The sequence below is a fragment of the Cupressus sempervirens genome, chromosome 2 (genome assembly GCF_028749045.1).
Source record: "Cupressus sempervirens isolate cs-2001-9-10 chromosome 2, ASM2874904v1, whole genome shotgun sequence".
Classification (NCBI taxonomy): Eukaryota; Viridiplantae; Streptophyta; class Pinopsida; order Cupressales; family Cupressaceae; genus Cupressus; species Cupressus sempervirens.
This window is the reverse complement of record NC_143119.1, coordinates 53,904,274-53,917,766: the sequence shown is the minus strand read 5'-3', so window position 1 is coordinate 53,917,766 and position 13,493 is coordinate 53,904,274. Positions and strand designations below refer to the sequence as shown.

Below are 13,493 nucleotides of genomic sequence, written 5' to 3'. Positions count from 1 at the left end.
TAGTTGCATGACCATACCAAATTTCAAAAGGCTTTTTATCAGTACCTTCCTTGACTTGTACTTGATTCAAAGTATAAACAACAATACTTATAGCTTCTCTCCATAATTTATGTGAGACATTCTTTTACATCATCAATTTTCTTCAATAAAATCGATCCAACCCCTTGATTCGGTAGCCCAGGAGGGGATAGGGCCTCGACTATCTATTATTACTAGGATGGATAGGGCCCATAATCCATTATAGAGCTCTTCCTTCTTTTAGTGTCCTGTTTGTGGTGGAGTTCTAAGTGTAGATATTTGCCTTATAATACCTCTATAATTGCAGAACATGTTGAATTCTATAGATATGATTTCTCCTCCTCTATCAGATCTCAAACATTTGAAATTCTTTCCCATTTCTTTCTCAAAAGCCAAATACCACTTGAACATTTGAAAAATATCACATTTTTCTTTAAGAAACATCATAGTCATCACCTTAGAGAAGTCATCAACAAATAAGATAAAATACTTATCACCATAGTAGCTTTGCACTCCAATAGGACCATATAAATAAGTATGAACTAATTCCAAAACATCATCAAAGAGTAAACTTTGCTCTTGAAACTAGACTTTGCCATTTTTCCTAACTAACAATTTTTGTACATCACCCTTTTAGGTTTACTCAGCTTGTCTAATTCTCTCACTCTCTTCTATATACTAATTTCAACAAGATTATCAAAGTTCACATGACACAACCTCCTACACCATAGCCAAATATCTTCAAAATGTGAAACCAAACAAGTTTCATAAGATTTTTCTAAATAGAACAAGTTACCTCTAGTTTTCTCTCCACTTCCAATTAGTTCACTAGTAGCATAGTATATCTTTGTTTTTCTATTCTGAAAGTCAACTTTATAACCTAAATTGACTGAGCCACACTCAACAAGTTATATTTCAGACCTTCAACCCAATATGCATTGTCACACAGATGATCTTATCATTGACTATAATTGATCTCCTTTACTTTTCACATAACATGGTGCATCATTTCCAAACTTGACACTACTTTCACTATAATGTACCAGCTTATCAAACTTACTTGTATCACCAGTCATGTGATGTGAACATCCACTATCAATTATCTACCTATCTTTCTTTCTTAAATGTGAGAGCAATGGAGTTTTCCCATACATCTCATCATCACATTCATCTTTCATAGTAACATAGAAAACTTCTTTATCATTTTGATCAATATAACTATTAGTAGTTTCTTAAGCTATGTAACAAGATTTCTTACCTTTTCCCTTGTAATCTCTATTTCCTCAACTCTATTGTCTCTCCTTCCTTGATATTTACTATCCTTCCTTTCACCCTTGTATTCTCTATCAAGATACCTTTTTGTAATATGACCAACCTTGTTACATGTTATCCAAATAATTTGGAGTTTACCTTTGTATTTTTCCTTTCTTTTTGGTATCCTTTTAGCCAATAATGCCTCAAGTTCATCATCTAATCCACTATCACTATTTACATGTGTTGGTGTAAATAAGTATTTACTTATTACACTTACTTAAGTTTACTTAGGTTAATGTATTATTTAATTATTTTGTATTATTTTATTTGTGAGACACTTAGGAGTTTGTGCACTCTTGTGAGTTGTCTTGATGACATCATAGGGGTCTGCACCTCTTTTAAGCACATGTTGTCTACAACACAGGAATCGTCTACACACATATGACACTTTGTCATTCTTATCCATTCATCTAGAATGTTGGATAAGGTGCTTAGTTGTCTTAACTTTTGGTTGTTTCTAGAGACATTCTAGGTGCTTCTTGAGAGGCCTTTATATACAGGCACTCCTAGTGTGTTGAACATAACATTCTGAATAGAGCAATGTATTCAGACATACTCTGATTAATTGATCATATCTATTTTTGGTCTACAGTTTTGCTTATGTTTGAGTTCTTAGTTCCTGGGTGAATTTTTCCCTTAGGAAAACTCTTACATGGTATCAGAGCAACTTGGAGATTTTCTCATCACAAGCTATTCAAGACCTCTTGCTTGCTTCATCACCTTAGCTTGAATCTGGAGTGCTACAAAAATTAGGAGCATCTAGAGCCAGATCTGATCTTTCCATTACGTTTGGAATGCTGAACCGATGAAAATCGACTACAAAGCTACCTACCTAGGCCCAAAGTCGATTGTGAGGCATCTTTTTTTTGCAAATCGACACCTAAATGACTGATTTGCAAAATTTGTATGATCATTTCAGATCTGTATATTTAATTTTCAGATCTACACTTTTTTTCATCTGCATCTCTGCTATTTTGTTGGATCTACATTATTTTCTAGAAATTTTTTGGCCATGGGACCATAGGAGAAATTTTTTGCAGGTGAAGATTAAAACTTGTTGGTGCAAGTATGATATTTGCATCACATTTAGAAGGTCCAAAAACCCCTAGATCAGATTTTGTTTCATCAAAATCGGACATCTGAGGCAAAATCTAGAGCAATTTGTTTTTTGGAGGCACGGCGACAATTCAAAAAAAAATAACAGCAGTAGCGATTTTCAAACAACGATATCTTCCTCATATGGACTCCTTTTTGCGAGGATTTTTTTTTTGTTTTGGGGTAGGATTTCGTGATCTACACATTGGTGCAAGTGGTTTGAGATCTCTATTTCTGATTTTTTTTGCAACTCCAAAATCTCAAATTTTGCCACTTAAAATGCTTGGTACGGGCTCATCTGGACTCCAAATCAAGTTCCATTTTTTTGAAAGTGCATATTTTTTTGTCTAGTTTCTAGATCTGTAATCACATTATAGGTTTTGTAGATAGAAATACTACTTTTACAAATAGGCTCTAAATTGGGAAGTGGCTTTCAAGTGCCAACAACATCTTTTTCAAGGGGGGTTCTTTGTTTTTTTTTTTTGGAGATTTCTTTGATTGATCCATCATGGAAGAGGAAGATTTGATTGAATTAACCCCACACGACTATCATGAATGGAGCCAACTTGTTATCAGATATCTTAGTTAGCACAATGTACTGCCCTATGCATCAGATCTTGAGTATAATGTTGATCAAATTGACATCATTATCTCTACTCTTTTTTGCCATATGGATCTGGTCATTTTGGATTTACTTCTTGCCCTTCAGGCCACTGATGCATATGTTTATTGGATGTTTCTTTGGGAGCATTATGGAGATCCAACTATTCCTCCATTCTCAGAAGATCTTCTTCCACCAATTTTAGTTGACTCCTCTTCAGATGAGATCACACCTCTAGCTCTTGTTGCTCCTACTGATCCTATTTCAGCCACAGGCACTTCAGAATCAGTGTAGTAGAATACTTTACGTCTTCCTACTCTACCTTCATGTGAAGACTTCCTTTCAGACATTGCACAGTTGTTCGTGGAGTCTCACATTGAAGATGTGGGAGAGATTATTGATGACATTCATCTTTTTTTTGAGGTGAATATTCCATCCTTTTCCATAGTGACAGATTCATGTACTTCAACACTGCAGGGTACACATGGTCTTCCAGGTGATGATTTCTTGCTAGACATTTCAGCTATGTTCTTGGAGTCACACATAGTAGACATGGGAGAATTTTATGATGATTTCTCGCTTCTCTTTGCTGAGGCAGATTTTTCTACAGTTATTGCACATTCTCTACATGACCAATCCTTCTAGGTTGGCATGATTGTGGATTCTTATGTACAACATCTGCAGGAAGTCTCTTAATCAGTTGAGAAGACTGTTGGTTTCCTGAGACAGGTTTCAGAGATACCACTCATCATTGAGATTCCTTCTCCATCCAGGGGATGTATCTTGTAGGTATCCTTGATCTTGTTTCTTCCAAAGGGGAGGAACATCATACAGAGGTCATGGATCGGCTTCTACATAGGAGCATTCTTCATTGATTGACACACTACTTTGAAGAGGGGGGGGACTACCTTGTCTCCTTCTTCTCTTTTTTTGGGGGGCCTTTTTCCTCATAGGAGGTTTTTTCCTTCTCCATTCTTTCTTGTATATACATGGATGTATGTCATAATGGGGGGTCTTGATTACTCCATCCATCCATGCATCCATATTTATCTCTCTTTTTGGGGGAGGGTTTTTCCCATGAGGTTTTCCCTCTTTCTCCACTTTATGGGAGATTTGCATTTTCATTATGTACATGGGTACCTAACATGGCCTAGTAGCCGGGACCCATTATGCATCTTCATCCTAGTTCATAAGCTTAAGGGCATTCCCCTAAGTTTCACTTAAGGGTGGGTGCTGGTGTAAATAAGTATTTACTTATTACACTTACTTAAGTTTACTTAGGTTAATGCATTATTTAATTATTTTTCATTATTTTATTTGTGAGACACTTAGGAGTTTGTGCACTCTTGTGAGTTGTCTTGATGACATCACAGGGGTCCTCACCTCTTTTAAGCACATGTTGTCTACAACTTAGGAATCTTCTACACACATATGACACTTTATCATTCTTATCCATTCATCTAGAATGTTGGATAAGGTGATTAGATGTCTTAACTTCTGGTTGTTTTGAGAGACATTCTAGGTGCTTCCTGAGAGGCCTTTATATACAGGCACTCCAAGTGTGTTGAACACCACATTCTGAACAGAGCAATGTATTCAGACATACTCTGATTAATTGATCATATCCATTTTTGGTCTACAGTTGTGCTTGTGTTTGAGTTCTTAGTTCTTGGGTGAATTTTGCCCTTAGGCAAATTCTTACAACATGAATGATTTTCTTCTTTCCTCTATACTCTTCAAGAGTTAGTCTTGATTTGAAAGCACTTCCAACATTAATATGTGTGTAATTATCAAAATTTTCCAACTCAAAAGATGTGAGTCTACCAACTAAGCTATGCAATGCTAGATAATTACCATACAATAAAGAGATTATCTTGTATCAGTTCTAGGAAATTCTAAAGTCCAATCATTGGCACTTTGGAAGATTCATGAACACTAAGGAAGAAAATAAATATATGGAATCATAAAGCTTCTAATAAGGAAGAACACAAATATATGAAATCTTAAGACTTCTAATTGATTTGAAATTTTTATTTTCTTATATATTCAGTATTTTTGTACTCATTCTAAAATGTGTAAATGAAGTTATCTTTGCCTTCACAAAGTAACAATTTTTGATGATAATTAAGAAATCAGATTCATACATGCAAAATTTATTTTGTTATTCAAAATTAATTGTGATAATATATAAATTACCTTTTTACATTTGTAAATATAAAGAGATTAATGCAATTAGAATGTATATGTTTTTTATAGATAAATTATTAAAGTTATATAAAAAGATAATTAATACAATGAAGGATGTATAATAACAATATAATAATAAAATTCCCAAGAAATTCTACTAAGACCAAGGCATACAAATGTTTGAATTCTAACACTAAAAAAATTGTGGAAAGTGCAAATGTTAGAGTTGATGAATTTGTAGAGAAGAATGAAGAGGAATGCAAGAATGAACTTGAAGATTATAGAAATTTTGTCTACATCTATGAAGGAGAATTGCAAAGATCTTTCAATACTTTGAAGTAGATGAGGAATTAAAAGATAACCTAGATTATCCTAAAAAGAAGGATGAGATCATTGAGAAGGTTTTGGATAGCAGAATAAGTAAGAGTATCAGAGGAAAATACTACATGTAATACCTTAATCAATGGAAACATAAACTAGATGAAGATAGTTCATGGATAACACTATCTAAGTTGGATCTCAATGATTTAGGTCAGAGCATCAGGGTTGTTTGATGTGGACATCAATTTTTTACTTTCCCCAAGTGTCTGATGTAGGAGAATCTTGGGTTAATGAGAAATCTTGCATCATCCAAAAACATTTCTTATTTTCTATACCTATTTTTTGTTTCTAGTATAGTTGTTGTTACCTTGAGTTTTGTGCTATGCATAGTTAGCATGTTGTTGAAGACCTATTTTAGTCCTTACCCTAAGAGCACAAAATATTTTGTCTCATATTTCTCGAGTTCTATGCCATTGTTTCTGGTCTCTATTTCTTGTTGTTTTCATCCTACAAGACATGTTGAGAGTCGACTCCTAACTTGTGTTTGGACCTATTCTTAAGCGCATGTGAACAATTGATACCTTTGATATATGTCTCAAATATTGGACCTATATTATAATTAAATGCATAACTAACTGACTTATGACTTAGCTAGCTATATAAGCAATTGGATTTGATGTAGGAAAAAATGAAGTAGAATGGTAGCATGATTAGTAGATGGTAGAGAGGATTTTTCTTTAGGAATATGATGTTGTAATTCTTTGTATAAGGCCACAACCTAGAAGGCCTCACAACTAAGCATGTTGTTTATTGTTATTCTTGTTAATCAATCAGTAATTATATGAATTCTATGGTCACTTTTCTACAATTATGTGTTTAGCTTCCATGTGTACTCTAAGTAGGGTGTTAGCAAATTTAAGTTGAGTTTATTCTTCTTATCTCTCCTACCATTGCCTGTGTCACCCAGGTACCCAGATAAAGGCCCTCCTTTACTAGCTTCAAGTGGGAGATTAAACCTCCAAAGAGTTCTTCCAGGCTCTTAGAGATCTTCATACCTTGGTGGGGATAAAGAAAATTAATTAAGGTTAGGATATCATTTTCAACCTTCTTGACATTCTTCAAGACTTTGTTTGACACTATGAGAAAGTGTTCATAGCACAAGGAACTTTAGCTGCTAGGGACGAAGCTTTAAAGGATTGTATTCTAGTTGTTCCCAATAGGTTTTTTTATTGAAGAACAAAATTTTTGTGATCAAATTATTTCTCTTTGAGACTTCAAGGAAGTTGTCTTTTCCATGGAAAATGACAAAGTTCCTAGGTGTGATTGCTTTTCTTATGAATTTTATAAGGCTTTTGGGATTATGTTTGCATCGACCATCATAAGGTCTTTTTAGAAGCCTTTCATTCTTAGTCCCTCATAGACATTATTAAAAAGGGAAATATCAAATTCCTTCCCAAATCTAGAGATCTTGAAAATATCTGCAACTAGAGACCCATTACTTTGCTTAATGTCTCTTACAAGATAATTTCTAAGGCCTTAGCCCTTAAAATATGTCATCTTCTACCATTGATTACATGGCCAGAGAAGACTAGTTTCATCAAGTCTAGGTGCATCCTAGAAAACATTATTCCAGTACCGGAAGGCATGGAATGTGCCAAGAAATCCAAGCAATCAACTATTTCTCTCAAGATTAATTTTTCCAAAGCTTATGACTATATTGAAAGGCCTTTCATTCTAGCTTATTCTTTAAGCAGTTGAATTTCTTCAGTATGTTTGCATCCTTTTTTGGGGTGCATCTACTTAAACTACTATCAATAGTCAGCAATCTAAGACTTTTGGTCTCTTTAGATCAATATGCCAAGGTTTTTCTTTGGCCCTTTCTCTCTACATACTTGCATCTGAAGGCTTTGGGTACTTACTCACCAATTCAATCTCTTCTGGCCTTTTCAAAGGAATTTCCCTTCCCCAGTCACTTGATTAGCTTGTCAATGGAAAATTTTTTTATGACTCTTTTCTTACCCTTTTAGGAAGAAGATAATATTCACAATACGCTGTAATGCTTAGACACTTTCTACTTGACTTGCAGATATGCCATTTAGTGGCATAAAATACTTTCTTATATATAGTCTTTCGTGCCTACTCCACAATGGCTCCTGCAATATGATTAGAAGTGAATTCACCATTGGGATATTTTTCATTTCCTAGGTATTCCCTTTTCCTTTCAAGCCTTGCATGTGGAGATGTGGAATGCTATTCTTTCCATGATTGGGAAAAAGCTTGCATATTGGATTACTTAGCCACTTTATTTGGCTAGTAAATTCTAGTTCTTCTCTAATGTTCTTGCAGCCACCCATGTTTATTATTCCTTGTGTTAGGCCCTTTCTAAACCCTCTTATTTAGAGCTAGAAAAGATCCTTGGAGACTTTCTCTAGGCTTCTCTAGTTGACCACTCTAGCTTTCATAGAGTTTCCTAGGAATTCTACTACCTTCCCACAAAATCTAGAGGCCTTGGTCTTACTCTACCCAAAAGAAGGGTTTAGTTTTATATGCTAAGTGGGTCATTTGTGCCCTTATGGGAGATGAAGTCTAGAAAATTCTTCTCAAGCATTGCATTTCTTCAGGTTTTCCCGCTAAATGATCAGCCTAGAAGGGGATTAATTTTCAAAGCCTTCTTATTATGATAGATCCCATATAGACATAGGTAAATTTTATTGCTAAAATAATTTGAAAATATTTGGAGGCTATCAAGCCTTGGCTTCGAGATGGTTTTCACAATGGGCTCTCTTTGAACCAACACAATATTTGTTAGTTCCCCCTATTTTTTGTCTAGGGTTTTGCACTTGCCAAGATGTAAGGGGTTAGTGCTCCATGTTTCAAAAACATGTCATTAGAAAAACCAAAGACTTATTTTCTAGAGCCACTATGAGCATTAGATTTTGGGATGACTGAGGTCTAGTTTCACCTTTCTCATCTAAATCATCCAACTTATGATTTATTTTTCTATGCTAGTCTACCTCATTTTCTTCACAAGATTGTTGTTTAGCCTATCAACCCATGGTGGTAAGATTGGAAGTGGTATCTATTGAATCCTCTTAATATCTACAAGACCAAGTTGAGGTATCATTAGCTTGTTCCTCACTTGGCCATGGTTGTCATTCTCAACCAGTGTTGGCATTTGAAGTCTAACTAGAAAACTTAAATACTTTACTTTCTTACTATCTAGTCCATTATTACAGAGCTAAGATAGCACACTTTTCTTAGCATGTAATTTTTTAAAAAGTTTTTCTTTGGAGCCTGGTTTAAGCACATAGGTATCTCAAACTCTAAATGTCCTTTTTATGCTCACCTAGAAACTTTTTTGCACATTTTTTTTTTTTGCTATCATACTCAACAATATTGGAGATGGATTCATGACTCTTTTTGGCTTGAATCCTTTTCTTGGCATACAATTTTTTTGGATGAGTCATCTATAATTTCCTCTAAGTTATCCTAAATTTGGCATGCTTTAAGGATGAAGATTATTTTCATTCTTTGGAAGGATAAAACTATTACTCTTTTCACTCACAACTATCTAGATATAAAATGTATCATTGTATAGTAATGCTTGAATATGTAATAATATGATTATGCATATTCAACTTCAGGATAATGAGGTGGTTCTAGAGGTGGCCCAATGTTAAGAGCTTTTGCAGGCTGCAAAATTGGGGTAGTGCCCCATGTATAGTTTCTAGAGTATCATGTGGTATAAGCTATAGATAAGATAGTCACAAATGTTAATCAATTTGATATGTGTTTGCAATATTTACCTGATTTATTTTTAAGGAGGAAAAGGTAAAGGAAAAGAAGTTGTTGGTAATGATCAATTAAGAGTTTGCAAAAAATAATAATTTATTTGAGTTTGGTAGTAGCAATAAATTTATTGTGGTTAGTAAAAGAATGAGTTACATAAGTAAATCTAAGTAGAATTTAGTTTTTTTTTTTTTGGCTAAAGATTTATTAGTTAGCAATAAACATGGAATTAATGTTTTGAATCCTATCAAATGTTCATAAGTTCTTATGGAACATCTTCTTGTTACCGTGGGTGTTTGATGTAGGAGCATCCTTGGGTCATTGGGAATCTTGCATCAAACCAAAATAGTTTTCTTTATTTTCTATTTTCTAGTTCAAGCCTGAGTGTTCGTGGGTGCAATCATCTAATCTTGCATTCCAATTTATGCAAGCATGGTTTCTTGATAAGGACCTATCATGGATCACATTTCTAATTAGGTCATGTATCTTTATGTTTCAATTGTATGAAGATCCAATTCATTTTCTCAGGTCGCATGTCCTATGTTAGCTCATGAGTTGATTGGGGTAAATTTCTTATGTAACAATCACCCTCAATTGCGAGGATTCATGGATTTTATTGGGGGTTCTTTGATCATGTGTGGACCTATATCTGAGGTTGCTAGTTCTATTATGCTTAAATAATATGTTTTTTCATCTAATTTAAGAGGTCAATCCTATATTTTATAACACTTTTCATGACTTAGAAAATTTTGATATTTGAGTCAGCTTGCATGTTGTGATGGCTATTTGTGTAATCTAATACATGTATATCGAAAGAGGGATGGAGAAAAAGAAAGAAGAAGATCATTAGGAAGAGGCATGTTGATAGAGTTGGTTTGCACTAGATTATTTGTATTGGTTGTAACTAGGAAGGCCTTACAACTCAACATGTTTGATGTTCATTCAAATGATGTAATTGGATCTTCTATTAATAAAGGAGTTATCTTCAATTGTATCTCTTATTTCCTTTCCACCATGTGACTCTTAGATGGGGGTTTGCTCATCTCCTTTGAGGACTCACCAGCCTTGTACCCCATCAGTATCAAGCATTGACAAGTTGATATTTTGGTGCAATAACAACCGTAATAGATAACAAGATAATTATGCATTATAAATAAAGGTAAATAGATTTTGGTTCAAGTTCTCTTTTCACAAATCAAATATAATAATAATAAAATTTGACCCCAAAATTTGTGAAAATAATCTAGTTTAGATTCAAACATTCTTGTTACACAACTACATAAGAAATTAGGAAGCTAAATTATGATTCAAATGATATGCATTGCCATTAAATACTGAAATCAGTTAAATAATTTTTTTTTTTGAATTTCTATCACGTAATTTATTATAAGTATAAAGTAATATTATTGATCATTATATTCATTAGAATTCATTTATTTCTTTGCAACATGATATAATAAGAGTTAGAAGTAATTACAAGTACTTATTACTAATCCATTATCATATTCAATATAATTCAATTATTTCAAGATATTATTATTAATAAGATTTAAAAGTAATTGAAACGTAACAAATGAATATAAATCATCATACATCATATTTAATCTATTTCATTGATAAGATTTAGAAGTAATTTAAAAGTAATATACCAGTGATGTTATTGTCATATTTCTTACCTATGAACGTACCTAAAACCATGCTATATAAGCAAGGTTTCATCCCGAACCCAGACCTTCAAACATTAGAAGAAGATTAAAAAATGCGTTCCATATACAACGTGGCAATGTACAAACTCACAAAGGATTTCAATGACGTTAATGGGTTGAAAAGTTTCACTTGAGGACAGGAAGTCAATAGTGAATAATAAATGAAAAACACACTTTAGATTGGTAGCTAACCCATCCTTCGTAGCATATCTTTGTTTGGATAAAATCAACAAAACCTCCACATGGGAGATAGATGCTCATTTTTGCTTTTGGTAAGATGTTATCATCAGTATAATCTACTCCAACTCACACCATCCATTATTGTGGTTATTATAATATTTTCAGATTAAAGTTTCAGTCTCCTTTGGCTGCCCTTTCGTTGTAAAGCAATTATGAGATCCAAATATGTATATGCTCAAAATTCCTACAGATCATATTTTACTACCAGCACTACATTTGCGTGACTTGTACGCTTTGCTTGTCTTGAGTGGTGACTTTTTCTAAAACTCCTTTTCAAATTCCGTTAACCTAGTTTTAACCTACCTAAAAAAACGTTTTGGATATTTCACCGTTTTCAACATATCTGAGGCCGGTTTATAAGTTGGTTCCTCACATTCAAAGAGTCATTGTTTCATCTTTCACTCCACTGTAATATCTGTATTGTCTCAAACCAAACATTTGACATTTAAGAAAAAGGATTCAGAGCCTTGATTCCTACGTGAGCATAACATCTCCTCATCTATGACGATTTGATCGCATTGCCAATGATAACATTCCAACTGTGGTGCACACTCATTCAATGCGATGGAACAGTATATTCAGTTTCAAAACTTCTATCCTACTTTTATTATATGAGGCTCAATAGCTATGTAATACCGCAATGATTCAATCTTATGTGGATAGAGGTAGGCATCTTGTAACCACCATGATCATTAAAAATGTGGGAAGAATCTTAGCCAGAATTAGTTCTGTGATGTTGATTATAATTAGTTAAGAAATGAATGCAACCGAGTGAGAAAGCCAAACCATCAAGGAAAAGACAATGCCATCAATGGAAAAAGAATAATCATTCTTTCATTGCAACAAGAGACACAACACTTCATATGACAGGCTATTGACAGGCCACAGTTCAACATCATGGTTTAAAAAATGATGAAATATGTTTATGATAACTTTTTTTTATAAAAAATTTCAGTTAGGTATTTGATTTGATTGGATACAATCTACCTCAAACCTACAAATACAAATATCGATTTATTTATTGAAATGAATGTATATTCTTTCAAAAGAGCTTGGTGGACAGATCTACGGTCCATATTGGAGGTTCGATTATTACTGAATTTTAGTTGTATTTGTGTGATTGTTTGAGAAAACATAATATTCCTTCTAGGGTTTGGATGACGTTGGATAAGTGGGGAACAGTGGAAGTGATTGCGTCATACTTCACCCTCATGATTCATTTGAGTACAAAATCGTAAGCATTTTTATAATGTACTACGGGATAAGCATTCTATTTCGTTGTCATGCTTTGTTTTCATGCGTATACTTACCTATAAACCTTCTCAGATGATTGGAACAGATTATGTTTTGTTTTATTTATTTACTTTATAATATAAACACATGGGGGAGATACCTTCTGGAGTCTTAACAAAAGATTATCGAGAAGATACTACCTATTGGGGTCCTATATTCTACTATAATACGAGTTAAAAAAGATGCAGCTGCGAAAAGAGAAGTTTATTTACAGAAGAGAGCTACACACAAATAGTTCAATAATGGAGGCAAAAGAGACAGTGCCATGATCATTGAAACAGTCTACTTATATAACAGTGATTAACAGTACAGCTGGCATTCAGTGCTCATGATATAATGCACAGCTTTTCTGTATTAATGTTTTAACTTTTTACTCGCACAGGTCCACATGATTCCAATTCTAGTTATTTATCTGCTGGGGATATACTTCATTGATTCAAATGGTGTTTTGCGATAAGATGCCTGGATGCTATCATAGGAGAAGATACACGCCTTAATTGCTTGCCCTTTCTGGTTCTATCATAGGAGGCATTTTTGGCAGTAGCCATTAAATAAGCTTCGACACTGAAGTTATAATAATGTTGAATGGCGCTGATAGATATAACATTATTGATTGGCAGTGGGAATGCGACGATAGGACACGTATTAAGGAGAATACTGGTGAAAGGCGTCCGCACATGACGTTAAGCCATAATGGCGAGAGTATCGAGTAAGATGATTGTCTTGTGATACCCGTCTTTGTTAAATTCAGGCACCCCTGCAAAATCAATGCCATGTCAGCAATTTCCATAAAATGCGAAAAAATCAAGGTGAGTCAAAGTTTAAGGAATATTGACCAGTCAACAGTAGTTGATTAACTATCATTAACTTTAGTATAAATGACACACACACACACACACACGCATGCACACACACACACATATATGATC

The 13,493-nt window shown here is 34.0% G+C and overlaps 1 pseudogene; it reads left to right on the top strand.

The window, feature by feature from the left end:
• LOC149571028 (chaperonin 60 subunit beta 2, chloroplastic-like) overlaps positions 1 to 13,021 on the top strand; it is a 191,848-nt pseudogene extending 178,827 nt beyond the window's left edge.
• Positions 13,022 to 13,493: the final 472 nt, after the last annotated feature.